This window comes from Choloepus didactylus, chromosome 21 (genome assembly GCF_015220235.1).
Source record: "Choloepus didactylus isolate mChoDid1 chromosome 21, mChoDid1.pri, whole genome shotgun sequence".
Taxonomy (NCBI): domain Eukaryota; kingdom Metazoa; phylum Chordata; class Mammalia; order Pilosa; family Megalonychidae; genus Choloepus; species Choloepus didactylus.
In genome coordinates, this window is record NC_051327.1 from 25,681,787 (window position 1) to 25,696,152 (window position 14,366).

A 14,366-nucleotide genomic window follows, 5' to 3' on the forward strand; every position below is an offset into this window, starting at 1 on the left:
CAAGTTTTGACGTCTCGCAGAGAAATCCTCCAAGTGGTTCTTTAAGCTGCCTTGGCCGTTTTGGGCCTTTGTATTTCCTTGTGCATTTCAGAGTCGGTTTTTCATTTTCCACAAAAACCCTGCTGGAATGTCAAGTTGCAGTGAGTTTATGGGTCAGTTTGGGGAGCAGCGACATCTTCACAGTGTTTTATCTTCTAAACCGTTTGTGTACTCACTTCGGCCCACCTTCATTTTCTCTCAGCAACGATGTGTTTCTGTTTTGAGGGATACCCTATGATATCTTTTAAGAATCTCCCCTTCTTTGTGCTTGTTGCTGGTACATGCAGCCCTATCCCCAGCACCCCCGAGCTGGGCCATCCTGTTGTCCCCAGAACGTGACCTGTTGTCCCACCGATGTTTCTCTGTGGTATTTGGCGTGTGGAAATAGTGAAGATACCCCCGGATGAGAAGAGAGACTTCGTTCAGCGCTTGCTGGGCCAGAGGGGTGGGCTCCAGGCACTTGGGGCCAACAGACGCTCCAAGGCAGGCCCAGAGGGGAGGCTTTGGGGGGAACCAAGCGAAGGCTTCAGGCCTGCCCCGGATCAGCCACTGTGAACCCCACTTCCCGCCACTCAGCCAGTGTGAACCCCACTTCTGCCACTTGGCCAGTGTGAACCCCACTTCCTACCGCTCAGCCTGTGTGAACCCTCTTTCCCTCATCTCACCCAGTGTGAACCCCACTTCCCTCCTCAGCCAATGTGAACCCCACTTCTTGCCACTCAGCCTGTGTGAACCGTCCTTCCTTCATCTCAGCCAGTGTGAACCCCTTCCCTCCTCAGTCAGTGTGAACCCACTTCCTGCTGCTCAGCCTGTGTGAACCCTCCTTCCCTCGTCTCAGCCAGTGTGAACCCCACTTCCCTCCTCAGTGTGAACCCCAATTCCTGCCGCTCAGCCTGTGTGAACCCTCCTTCCCTCATCTCAGCCAGTGTGAACCCCACTTCCCTCCACTCGGCCGGTGCAAACCCTGGCTCCTGCTGCAGGGGAGCGCTGTGATGCAGGCGGGGACCAGCCTCGGCCTCCTGCCCTCCCAGCGTGGCAGACGTCTGTCCTTCCCAGCCCCGGCACCTCCCGAGGGGAAGCAGATTGTGTCATTCCTGCAGAGGAGTGTGGAGATGCCTTCGGCCTTGCGGGTCATCGTCTCGGCCCCCCACATCCCTCCCGGGAGTCTTTCATCATCGTATTAAAAGGTTTTCTCACTCACTCTTTCTTTGTTAATGCCGAAATACTGGTCTTGGGTAGCTCTGAAGAAAGTGTTCAAGCTCCTCAGAACCTGCTCCGTCTCCTGAAAACAGAAGGCTCTGTGGTTCTCTGGCAGTTTAGAGATCGCAAAGTTTGTCTCTGCCCGGGGTCGGGTAGGTCCTCCCTTTAGCGGCTGCTGAGCTGTGTGGTTCCGGGTGAGACCCTGCAAACTGGGGCCCCGGGCTGGCGGGCAGGTGAGCGGCCGGCAGGAGTTGGTCCCGGGGTACTATCCACTCACCCCCCCGCCGTGCCCCCCGGCCCCAGCCCCGACTGGACTTCGGCGCGGCCGCCCCCCAGGGCCCCGGGCACTGGCCCTGAGATCTGACCCCAGAAGCTGCTGCCATGCAGGCCGGTGGGGGCTGTCTCAGCGAGCGGAGAGGAGGGACGGTCAAGTGACAGTGGGCATCAGCCACGTCCTGTGTGGGCCGGGCACTGCGCCGAGTTAGCACATCCTCTTCTCAGCAGCTGCATCTGTAGAAGGTGGGCGGCCTGTGCAGATAACGAGAACGATCCAGGGTCCAGGCCGTGCTGTGACCCTGAAGCCCCTGCTCTCACCTCCCCCGTGCCCCCGTGAGGATGCCCTGTGGGCTGTCGGGACCCAGCCACAGGAAAGCAAGGGGCTCTCACAGGGAGCCTGGGGCCTGCAGATTTCCGCTTGGTCTTTCCGTGGTGGCCCCTGAGGTCCCCAGGCTGACCAGTTCCCTGGGGACACTGTGGCTGACCCCTGCGGGCCTCGCCGTGAATAGCTTCTGAGGCGAGGGTGGCTCGGGCTTACGGTTCGGCCGCAGCCTCAGTACCGAGCCCTGCTGAGGCGCCAGTGGCCGCTGGCCACCGTGTGACGGGCTCTCAGCCTGCCCTTTCCTTCCAGTCTAGGTGGACCCCTGCCCCCCACCCCGGCTGCTGGTGCAGCCCCCGACCTGGCCGCCCTCTGACCTGGAGCCCTCGCTCCGCACGTTCACGTGGTCAGTCCCTGCCCGCGTTTTGGTCATGAGCCACTGATGCCTGTTCCGGCACCGAGGGGGCTCACCCCTGCAGGGTCCCCTGCCCTCCTGCCCCCTTCTCCGCCCCGTCTCGATGGACGCTGTGCTCACGGTTGGTGGGTTGAAGGGAAGGAGACTGGGGTTTGCTGGCACGCGTGGGTCTTGTAAGCTGCACCTTGGTGCTGCATCTGCACGTCGTTCCGTGGGGTCTGGGACACGGGCCCAGGCCTTGTCCTCCCCGACCCCTTCCTCCTCGTCTTCCTCACCTGTCCTGCCCTCCTGGCTGCTGGGGTCTCCATGGTCCCCCGACAGGGCTCAGATGAGGGTCACGTTCCTTTTCGCTCAGGCCCTGCGTTTCCCCTCGGCTGAGATGCATCCCTCCACCCCAGCCCACCACCAGGAAGAGCCTAAAGGGGGGATGGGGGGCGTCACCCTGCCACGATTTCTAAGTTACCATTTGTTCTGGGTCCTGAGACTGCCCCTTCCTTTCACAGATAACCAAGCACTCTTTTCTCCTTAAAGTTTAATTTCAGGATTACTGTCTCGCCCTCTCAGGTGACCTTCCCAGGCTGACGTTTCTGTTGTGTCCGTTTAAGAAAAATCCCACCTGTTCAGTTATGGGATAATGCTGTCCACAAAGTTACTGGAAAGCCAAGCTTGTCAGAAATATTATTGCATTATCCACCGGGAGGGCAGCTGCAGCTGGATCGTGGCGGGAGAAGTTCAAGAGAAAAGCAATTTTAGGAGATATAATGAAATCAAGACAAAACGCCTTTTATTCGTCTCCAGTGTGAAGATGTTTATTAAGATAGGGCTTGTGGGGTTCTGGAGAGAGGAGCCTGCAGGCGGCCGCTGGGATGGCTGGAGCAGGGCGGGTGGGGCTGGGGCTCTGAGCAGGCGGGCAGCTGGGGTCCCAGTCTCCCCTGTCTCCATGGCCCCCTCCCTGCACAGGCGCTGTCCCCTCATGGTGCTCCGCGCGGCCGTCCTCGAACCTTTGCCGATGTTTACGCACCTGGAAAGCACCCCCGTCTCAGGGCCACACCCCGCCTGTGGCCAGGGCTTTCTGGGCTCCAGGAGCCTCTGGGGGTCACATGGAGGCTGCAGAGGGCGATTCAGAAGCAGCTGACCCGTGGGCTGCTCGGGTGTGGGGGTGCAGTGTGCTCCCTGCTGACCCCAGCCCCCCGGCTGCTTCCTACACCGCACTCTGCAACTGGGGCCCTGTCTTCACCTTGGACCCCCAGCCTGCTAGTGGGCTCCATGTTGTGGAGACCCCGAGGGGATGTCGCCGGGAGAGGGGCAGGGAGCTCAGTGCCCTGCGGCTCCTTAGCTCAGATCTGTCTTCCTGTTGCCCCACCTCGGTAGCTTGCGAACACAGGGCACCCCTGAAGCTGAGCTGCTGTCTCCAGAGCCCACAAACCTGCGCAGACCCAGGGCCCAGAGGGGACGGCCCCCACCTGCTGGCTCCTCGCGGGCCCTGTCCCCATCCTCGCCCAGCCAGTGCCTGCGCCTCAGGTCCGCCGCACAGATGTCTCCCCTCACCCGGTGCCGGGCCCTCGCCCCCACCCTGCTCGCCTGTCACCCTGTGTGTCCTCTCCCAGGAGGGCAGGGCCCTTTCCGCCTTGGTCGCCAGCAGTGAGCAGGGTTCCTGGCACATGGCAGGCCTCAGCCCACGTCGGTCAGGATGTGGCAGGGGAGGGAACCAGCCAGGGCCACGGCAAGCAAGGAACGGTGCTCCTCCTGGGCCCTGGGCGTCTGCGCCAGCGAGAGGAGGAGGAGGGAGAGGAGGGTGAGGAGCAGGGAGAGGAAGTGGGCAGCTCTCAGATGGAAACAGACCCTGAAATGGCCGCCCACCCTTCTGCTTCCGGCCCAGCGGGCCTCGGGGATGCCTGAAGGTGCACAGCAGCAAGGAAAGAGACGCGGCGGTTTCTCCTTTGGAGGTTGCGACTTAAAATGAGCGTCCTGGAAAGGGCGCGTCCTTTCCCTCCAGCGTTCGAGTCGAGAGCCGGCCGCCTCGTGCGCATCCTCGGGGCCGCGGCCTCCTCACCTTGCCACCTCCTGGGGGTGGCTGTGCCTGGAGTGGGGGTGCAGGGTCAGGCCACCCTTGCCTGACCTCGATGCAGCCCGTGCTGCCCACCGCTGGCCCTTCCTCTTGTTGAGGACCCGGTTGGGGTGCGGGTCATGTCCTGCAGGCCCCTCTGGTTGTGCAGCCCTCGGTAAAAAGGATCGCAACACGTGCGTCTGTGAGTGCATATTTATCTTAAAGTGGCCTGTGGTCAATAAACGTTAAATAGTGAATCATCAATACGCAATCTGCTCTTTCCTTTTGTAGTAACTTACAAAACAAGTTCAAGCGGGGGTCTCCAGCGTGTTACACGCCCACCTACGAGGGATGCATGCTCCCGGCCTGGAGGGCCCTGGTCCACCTCCCGTGCTGTCTTCCTGCGGGTGGTGCTGGGTGTAGGGGGCAGTGAGGGTGTGCTCCAGGCTGCATGGGGGCGCATTCCCACTCCTGCAGTGTCGCCCCTTCCCAGGAGCCCCTCTGATCTGTGCTTTTGCTCTCCCTTCTTGGAGGGTGGCCGGGGAGGGCCGGTGAGAGCCTGCTGGGTGCGTCGGGGGTCCCAGGAGGCCGTGGCCAGAGCCGGATGCCAGCACCCGGCAGTCTGCCCGCTGGTGCCGCCCTAAAGGCTGAGCAGAAAGACCTCGCCGGTGACATGAGTTTGTGAAGCTCCACAGGCGGCAGCCCCCCTCGACCCGGGCGGGGTAGCCTGCCCCCCAGCCTGTCCCCGTGCCAGGCAGCGTGTCCACAGCTCTGAGACGCGCTCGGGGAGCCGCGGGACATGGATCCAGTGGGGGCAAGTGAGGCGGGGGGGGGGCAAGTGCAGGCCTGGGTCCCATCTTGAGTTAAAATGGAAATATTTTATTCACTGGGGGGTTTTTTAGCCCTAATTTTCAGTCTTTGAATACTGCATTAAAATAGCGATGAGTTTCTGGCAGCCAGGTGCTCGCATGGGGTGCTTGCCTCTCCCCACTCCAGGCCCTGGGCCCCCCACGCTGACCTGGCAGCCCGGGTGGAGGTCGAGAAACCTGGCGTCTTCTCTGGAAAGCCTGAGTCCTGGATTGCCCGGGCCGGTCTGGCCTCTCCTGGCCGCGGCCTGAGCAGCGGGAGGACGTCGGGCCGGGCAGGGCTGGAAGTTACCCCGATGCCCTGGCTCTCTGGGCCTGGGACCGCCCTTGTTGAGCTTAAAATCCCCCGCCACCTTTTGTGGGATGTATTCTCTAACTCAGTTTCGAAGAAATCCAAATCTTTGAATAACCTTGATCCTGAAAGGAAAGGAAGTTGGCTGCAGGTGAAAATTGATGGTCACGCTCGCAGCGCGGCTCCCTGCCAAGCGGCCTCTTGAGTGTACCGCTAAAAATTTCAGCCTGCTAAAAATAGACTTGTTGTTGAATTGTCTCCAAGCCGCTCCTGGTGATGGTTTCAAACGCTGTTGCCCACACACCAGGCCTGCCCTGCTGCTCTGGCTCCTGGGGCCTGGCCTGTGGGCTCCTGGGGGCCACCTCCTTTCTGGCTTGACCACACAGCTGCCAACTGTCCCCCAGCCTTGAAGGAGGCACGCTGGCCTCACGCCCCAAAGGCACGGAGCATTCTGGACTGTCTCTGGGCTCCGCCTGCCCTTCTTTGCGGGGTCCCCAGCTCAGAGACTGCCGCTTTCTGCTGGAGCAGCCTGCTTCCAGTGAGGGGGTGAGGCCCTCCTGCTGCCCGTGTCCTCCTCCGGTGTGGCCCCGTGTCTGCAGAGCCAGGCCGAGACCTCCCAGGCCCGGGAAGCCCCTTGCACTTCACTGAGCTGGGAACTGCCCAGCTTCCTTGTGGGTCCCCAGCTCGGGAGCTGCCACCAAGGCCAGGCTGGTGCTGGGCAGGCCGCTCTATGGGGAGGTGCCAGGATGCGAGTGGCGCCATAGCCCAGGGCCTGCTGCTCTCCAGCACAGACGGCAGAGGCCCCCGGCAGGCCCCATCCGTCCCTTTTCCGTCTCTTCTTCAGGAAGCTCCTTTTTCCCTCTTCCTTTTCCTCGGTGGTGGGCTAAGGGCCTCTGGGCTTGCAGCTCCTTGGAACCCTTTGTGGCCTTGATGCCTGCAGCTGGCCTGGCCGGAAGCTGCGGGGACGGGGGTGTCCGCACCGCTCAGAGAGTGGGGGCCCCGGAGCCCCCACCCTCACCTCCCAGCTGGGACCCTCCAACCTCTCTCTCTCTCTGGAAGCCGGCGCGGGGCACTCCGCCCCACCTGCCTGTCAGAACTGGCCCAGGAGCTATGCAGGCACGTGTTTTGAAAATATTTGTAAGTTGTGTGTTTGATCTGCAGCGAGCTCCTCATCGGCTCATCAGCAAACGCTCAGAGCCAGTTTTGCTGTCACAGGACACGTGTTCCGAAAGGTCACCCTGCAGTGTAAGCCACTCACAGACGTCACCAGTCACACACGGCAAATAAGTTACGCGCTTAAAAAAGCAGAGGCACAGTCGTACCCGTGTTTATGTGCTCAGGAATTTACAACTCGATAAATACGGTGGTTGGCCTAGAGAAGGTCTGGCATGTGCTCGGGGACCTGGGCCCCGCAAAGGGGCAGCCTGTGAGCGTGCAGATGGTGGAAGGAGGGTCAGCTGAAGTCGGGTGTGGATGGGCGCTGGGTGCATGAGGAATGTGTGTGCAGGTTTCATGCCATCCTCGCAGCTCCGTGCAGCCGAGTGCCGCTCCCAGTGGCCGTCCGGGGCAAGGCTGTTACCCGGAATTCCCATTTGTCAGGGCTGTGAGGGTGCAGCTGGTGACAGGAAAGGAGAGCCAGGGAGCTGGCCATGCCCAGCAGCATGGCCCCATGTCCACCGTGCCAAGGGTGGGGACCCTGACCTGGTGTTTGCTGCAGACAAAGTCTCACATAAACAAATGCAAAGTTTGTGCTAGGCTGAAATTACTCATTAATAAGTTAATAGGGTCGGAACAGATTCACGTCAAAACGGGTCGCTTAGGAGCACTGAACTGGCTCACTGTCTTCTACGTGCAGGCCTTCCACAGTATGGTTCAGTTTGTTCTCTGATAAAATCTATTTCTGATCCTGTAGTCATGTACCTGGCCTGGGACACGGCACCAGCGGCTGTCCCCTTGGTGGTGACTGGGCCAGAGTTCAGCAGACCTGCCTGCCATCTTCACCGACATTTGGTAATAACTCCATTTAAAAGTCATTCTGAAGATGCTGTGAGCTATGACGTGCATAGATCACCCTGTAGAGGAGGCATCTGTAGCTCGGTGAGGTCAGGGAACCTCCTGGCTGAGGAGCTGGGGCGTGGCATGGCCTGATGCCCACTCGGCTGTCTGTCCCCACACGTGTGCCCCACCTCCCACGGAGCTGCACCCACTGCACCTGGGGCCCTCCGGAGCCTATATCCTTTCTAGAAGGCCACATTTCTCGTAAGACCGCGGTGGACATTAAGCCCAGTGGGCCGGGGGGCTCCAGCCATTGTTGGTTATTAAACAGCAGTGAGACGAGGCTCTGTGCTCACAGACCCGGGTGTCCTCAGAGTGGACGGTGTTACCTGTCACCCACCAGCAAGGGGGCAGGCACTTGAGGGGTGCAGCGTGGAGTTAACATTCGGTTGATTAACTTCACCCACAAAGATTCAGCCTGGCCCAATACACTCCGAGGAGGAGGAAGATATTCTCCCAGAATTTCCCTAGAACCCGACCCTGGAGTTGGGCCTGTCTGTTTTGCGTCTTTCCTGGGTTTCCAGCACGGTCTCAGTGGCCCTAAGTCTCGTGGCCGCGTGCCCGAGCAGGGGGCTTCCTCAGGCCCCTTTGCAGAATCCTCGTGGCTTGCTTCTGCCGTGGTCATCGCAGCCTTGTGTCTGGAGAACCGGGAGAGAGAGCAAACACGTAACCCCTGTGGGAGGCTGGGGAGCCCGGGAGGGAGGGGTGTTGGCTGAGGAGGGCAGAGCGTGGTGCCGAGAGCTGGGAGGTGAAAACGGGGCCTCCTGCTGACTCCCGCTCTCGTTCATTCCCTGGAGCCCCGTCCTTGTCTGCAGGGTGGGTGTGCTTGCCCCTGGGCCTTGTGGCGAGCGGGAGGCCAGTGCGGGGCGGGTGCCCGGCCCCAGCCACTCGGGCAGGGCGCGTCCAGCGGCAGCACCTTCTCCTGGCAGGTGAGGCCGCCTTTCCTCGGGGCCTCTTCCATCCCCTCGTGACAGAACCAGTTTGTGAGGGGGGACGAGAATCCCAATAGAGGGTTCCAGAAAGGGCTCCGCTCTGTGACCTGTGCTTGAGGGCTCCCCTGGGTCCAGCCGGCGGCGCTGGCTCCTCACCTGGAGCCTGGTGGGGGGTGGGTGCGGCCTCCTTGCTGCGGGGAGCCCGCTCGGGAAGGCGCCCCGCAGTCCGCAGAGGCCCTGCTCCGGGGAAGCAGAGCAGTTGGGGCAGTTCTGGAACCTGCCCTGTCAGAGCTCCCAGGGCCCTTGGAGCTGGATAGTGTCAGACGAGTGTGAACGTGTTTACAGCTTTTCTTTCCTCACTCCCCTTGTGTGTGGCCAAGGTCGGGGTGGGTGCAGCTTAGACCGAGGGCATCCGGAGTGCACAGCAGCTGTACGGCTGGGGGCTCAGGGCTCTCAGGAGGAAACGGGGGTGCTGGCTGGTGACAGGGGCCCCGTGCAGCCAGCGTGGCCCTGGATCTGCAGAGCTGGGCCTCGGGGAGAGGTGGTCACCGAGCTCTCTGACCTAAGGCCCTTCCAGGTGAGGCCCAGCCAGGGAAAGGCAGGTGGGCGAGATGCCTGGGGGCTGCAGAGTGCAGCCTGGAAGGGCTGAGCCCCCGTCTGGGGAGCGGGCAGTGGGCCCCTGGTGTCCGGTAGAGAGGCGTCGTGCTAGGGCCTGGGGCTGGTCTTGCCTGGGAACCTGCCCCCACCCCGAGAAGCCCACTATGGCTGGGGCTGGGGCCAGTGCTCAGGTTCCCTCAACCAGCTCCCAGGACTCTCTCCCTGTCCCGTAACCTGTGGGGTCAGCGGTCGCTCATGACGACAGGCTGCAGTGGGCTCCAGGGGACCCCCGGGAGAACAGCCAGGATTTCGTTGTTCCCAAAGCTGAGAGCTAGGGCTTTTGCTCAGGGGGTTTCTGGAGCTCCTCCTGGCTGTCCCCAGGAGCAGGCCCTGAGCGGGCCTGGCCGAGACTGGGGCTCCCCTCTGCCCCCTCCCCTCTAGGTCCTCTGTTAGCTCTCACTTTGCTTGAGGGCCCGTTCGCCCCAGGAAGTCCCTGTCTCTTCCTTGGGGCTTCCTCGGGGCTCTGGAATGAGCTGTTATAAAGCGCTCCATCTGTGGCTTTACGGCAGTCTCTGAATAAATGGGACGTGCTGCTTAGCCTCACCAGTCATCTTCATTAACCTCTGGTTGAAGAAATGCTGCTAGTTACGGGGCGTGAGTTCTCCAGGTGTGAGCCGGCCTCCTCTAGCCCCCCGTGTGCTCCCGGGAGCACAGCGCTGTGTGGATGCAGAGTGCCTGGCCCACAGTGGGGAGCACAGCAGGGCAGCACTGGCAGCTGAGGGCCCGGGCAGTGCCCGTGGCTGGAACATGTCATCGTCCAGCACACCAGGGGCCGGGGCTGCTGCGGACACTGGCCACGACCTGCAGTCCTTGACCTGCCATCTGCTGGCAGCGGGGGGCCCTGGCCTGTCCCTCTCAGGGGCCTGAGCTCCCGGGCTGGGTACGGTACAGAGGAGAGTGGGGGTGGCGGGGCAGGGATGCTGTCAGAACAGCTTGCCGCATGGCTTTTCAGAGGATTAAAGTTAATTAAAGAGCTCCTCCTTGCTCTGGTTTCCCTGTGTCTGCCGGCTCTCTGCATGCTAATGCAGGCCCTGGCGCTGCCACGGAGGAAGGGTCCACTCCGGGCAGGTTAGCATACAGGAGAACAGTGGGAGATGAGACGGGCACCTTTTTGTATTTGTACTGAATGCCTGTGGCTCGTGAGAGGGACGGGGCCTAGAATGCCCGGGAACAGCAGCGGCAGGGTCTTTTTTCTGTGTTTCCTGAAGCACCGCTGAGGCTGACTTGGATTTTCTCCACTAAGGCTGCACCTCACACTGCATAATTGAATGCATTATGCAAGGTAATCGCTTCACATGGGCAGTTTTATAAATAAGGAGAATGCAGAGGGTGGGGACAAGCTGTCCTCCAGGCTACGTCCCGGCAGCCTCCCCGGCGAGGGTGACTTTCAGCCCCGCGTCCTCTGGCTCCACGCACCACTGCCTGCAAGGAGCGGCCGGCTCAGCGCCCCGAGGGGAGAGCACACGTGGGGTTTATAAGTGTTTGTTGAACAAATGAATGTTGAGAGCATCACGAGGTGTACGTTAGCTGCAGCGAGCTAGAGCCGGTGGTTCTGGGGTGCTTGGGACAAAAGGGTGGGGATGTTAGGTGCGTGTGCACGTGTGCCGGTGTGCAGCCTTCTCGGTGACAGTCAGGGCCCCGGCTCCCCTCCAGGGCGTGGTTTTCCCTGCCGCTGCAGGTGTGGGGTGTGGCTGCAGGCTCAGTCCTGCCTCCCCGGGCAGAGCTGGGTGCACAGTGGAGGTTGTGTGGGGATCCGGCCCGGGAAGGTAGGTGCCGCGGTGAGTTGTGTCCAGCCCAAAACAACAGTAGCAAAAAGCAACCAATGCCCTGTGGTGGCTGCCTGAATGAGAGCAGAGAGGGCCATCCATCCAGATCGGAATTGCGGAACATTCTGTGACATCCGAAGAATTCTCCTCTGCGGTGTGGGGCTCGGAGCCCATGGGCAGCTCAGCCGCTTCCTTCTAGTCACTGTGGGCAATGCCGCCGCAGGCTCCCACCGAGCTGTGGTCACAGCGTCCGGCAGGCTTCAGGGAAGAGTGATAAAGAGGATCCTTTCAGCCTTGCACAGAATTTCTTAGACCCATCCGTGATCAAAAGCGGGTCCTTGAGGAAGCGGTCGCCGTGTTGCAATGTCGCCCACCGGCCCTGACGTGGCGTCCTGCCCGTGCGGAGCTCCCGGCCCATGGCCGGTGTTCTCTGCGGTCAGGGTACTCAGGGCTGACGTTCGCCAGGTCACACGGGCCCCGGGGGCCTGGAGGAATTCCAGGCTGCACTTTGCATTCTCAGGTCCTGAGGAATCCTTCTTTCCCTGTGATGTGGAACGCTGGGTGAGCTCCCGGGGTGGGCAGAGGACGCGAGAGGAGACCGAGCCGGATGGAAGGCACGGGCTTTGGTTGACGATGCACATCAATATGGACATTAATAGTGGTGTCCGGGATCTCCTGGACTCTGCAGTTTTCAGTAAGTCTGAAGCTGTCCTAAGATAGAAGGTCTAGTGAAGAAAACAACAAGTGTGGCGGCTCTGTGGCGCCGGGTGGGCTTCCCAGGTTTCCAGAGTGCTCAGAGCTCCCCCCCAGTCCCCGGGGAGCCGGGGTGCGGCCGTCCTCCTGGCTGGGAGTGTGGGCCCAGCCCTCAGAGCCATCTTCTGTCCTGCTCTCTCCGGTGCCCGGCTCTGAGCTTGGCACCCTGCGGCGTTTACCGCAGGCTGTGGTGCACTGCTGCGTCCGGGTGGAGTCTCGGCCTCCTGCTGAGTCTGTGCCTCGGTGGAGCCTTGGGGCGCAGGAGTGCCGGGTTCGGGGGCCGGGCAGCCCCGGGCGCCTCTGGGCCTCGGCCATGTGTCTGCAGAGTGGGCAGTGGGGAGAGCTAGACGGTGAGATGCAGGACTGCTCTGTGGCTCCTTTAGAGAGTACAGTGCCTCTTTCCGTGGTTCGGATGGCGTGTGTTGTGGAAAATGTGGGGGCTGCTGGCGAGCATCAGGAATACACTTAAAGACCGTGATACCTTCACCCAGAAACAGCCGAGCACGCTGGTCGGGGTTTCCTCTCCCCGCTGGGCCTGCCCTCCAGCTCACCTGTGTCCGTTCACACGCTCGGCCCTTCTTTGCTGCTTTGGAGCCGTCGCGTACCCCAGAAAAGGCCATGTTCTTCCCATCCGTTCCCGCGGGGGCAGACCTGTTGTGGGTGATTGTGGGGGGACCTTTGGATTAGATATTTCCATGGAGATGTGACCCCACCCATTCCAGGTGGGCCTTAGTCCTTTCCTGGAATTATTTGTGCAGAGGATAAAAGATAGAAAAACCCAAGAAAGCAGAGAGAAACACCCCAGAGAAGCTAAACAAGGACCCAGAGACTGAGAGAGCCGTCGAAACCCAAGCCCGGGAGCGAAGGCCCAGCAGACGTCGCCAGGTGCCTCCTGCGTGACGGGGGAGCCCTGGATGCTGCAGCCTCTGCTCGGGGAAGCTTCAGGAAACACAGTGGGTACCGCGCTGGGAGGATGGCGTCTTGTCTTTAAGCATTCTGGAAAGAGCCTCACTCGGGGCTGACACCAACCCTGGGCTCATCCTCACTGGAAACCTGGTCACGGAGGGCCGGCAGTCTCAGGCTGGGGTCGGCGGGCACAGTGGACCCCTGTGGGTGTTTCTGACTCAGTTTCCCAGAGCGCGTCTGTGGACGTTTGCTCAGAAGCGCAGCTGTGCGGCCACCCCACAGCCTCACCCACGGTGAGAGTTGGTTTACTTCTCTCCAGGGTCTGGAAGAAATGGGTCCTGTTGGGTTTCCCTTTTGCTTTTCAGTTCGGTTTCTTCTGTTGATTAGCTGCTTGATTTGCCCAGTTTTCTACTGGTTTTCTTGTAGATTTGTAAAAGGCTTTTATATACTTGCATTTGTTTTCCCCAGTCTGTCTTTTTGTTCTTTTACGATGATTGTGGACACAGTGTCTTGTGCCGGGGAGCACACGGACCTCTCCTTTCTGATCCCTGTTGCTGCTTTTTGCCTGATGCCCTTCTCCGCTGAGCGGTCGATTATGCATCTAACAGAGAAGCAGCGAGGCCTGCGGGGTTGCTGGGGCCTGGGTTTGAGTCCCTGCTCCGCCAGCACTAACACTGACACTCCTGAACGGCCACGTCCTCCTTTCCAGGACGAGAAATGAGTTGATGTGTGAGAAGCCTTTCCAGCAGGCCCACGGAGGTCTCCCTGTGGTGGTTTCCTCCCATTGAGGTTATTTCTGCACATCGAGCTCTTCCAGCCCCTCGGGGCCTTTTCCGTGGAGTATTTCTCTGTCGTCCCTCACCAGTTTGGGAGGCCAGTTTACCGTACGCCAGGGTTTGTTCCTGAGGTGCCATCGGGGTATTCCACAGGAGCGGCTGTCTGCTGTCGTCTGCGGCGTGGCCCGGACACTCAGTTTTGTCTGAGTCGGTGAACTTGGAATCACGCTGGTTTGCATTGCCGGAGCCTCAGCCCCCATCGTCCGTCAGGAAGCTTCTGTGGCGTCAAGGGAAGAGCGTTCCCAGACCCCGGAAGCGCTGCAGCCGTGCGTGACGCTGCCAGGAGCACCTTCGGAACCGCCTGCGTCCCGAGCTCTCACCGGGCCACGTGCCAGAGGGGTCTCTGCGTCCCCATCGTCTCCTTCGCAGACAACACTGTTTTACCTCAAAGGGGGTGACGTTTACCAGGAGGCGCTGCCAGGATGCGGCAGGCCTGGCCGACGCGAGTCCGCTGCCCTGAGGAAGACTGGCTACGTGGCAGCCCTGGAAAAGGAGAGGCTTTCAGCGACAGCGAGGGGGATGTGCTCGCCAGTGGAGCAAATCCAGGATTTGCAAAATCAGATTTGCAAAGCGCTGCCTGTAGGGGCTGATCCTTGGCTTTGTGGGAAGGTTCCCACGACGCGCGTGTGTGCATTGCACCTTGAGTTAACAACTGTGTCTGCCTCTGGGCGTGCCCTCACTGGCCGAGGGGGACGCGCTGCCTCTCAGCCCCTCCACCCCCGTGTCACCGACTTGGCCTCTCTGCCGCGTGTATTCATGGCCAGTTCAGCCGATATCCTTTGGTTTTTCATTAAGGACAGCATGAGGCAGTTTTCTTTCTCCTTGATCCTCTCTGGTTTGTTGTTTAAACGGAGAGTCTCAGCTGCACTGGGGTGAGAGGGCCTTGTCCCCGGGGCCCCGTGTCTCTTGCCTGCTCAGCATAAGGTAGCACTCGAGGCTGAGCGGCACAGGGTCCGTGGCCACCTTAGGAACGAGGGGCTGTGGCCCTTGTTTGCTGTGACATGGTG

At 60.8% G+C, this 14,366-nt stretch overlaps 1 protein-coding gene across 6 annotated transcripts in view; it reads left to right on the forward strand.

The window, feature by feature from the left end:
• Positions 1 to 14,366, forward strand: part of MAD1L1 (mitotic arrest deficient 1 like 1) — a 248,881-nt gene that overhangs the window by 132,800 nt on the left and 101,715 nt on the right. The window lies entirely within an intron of this gene.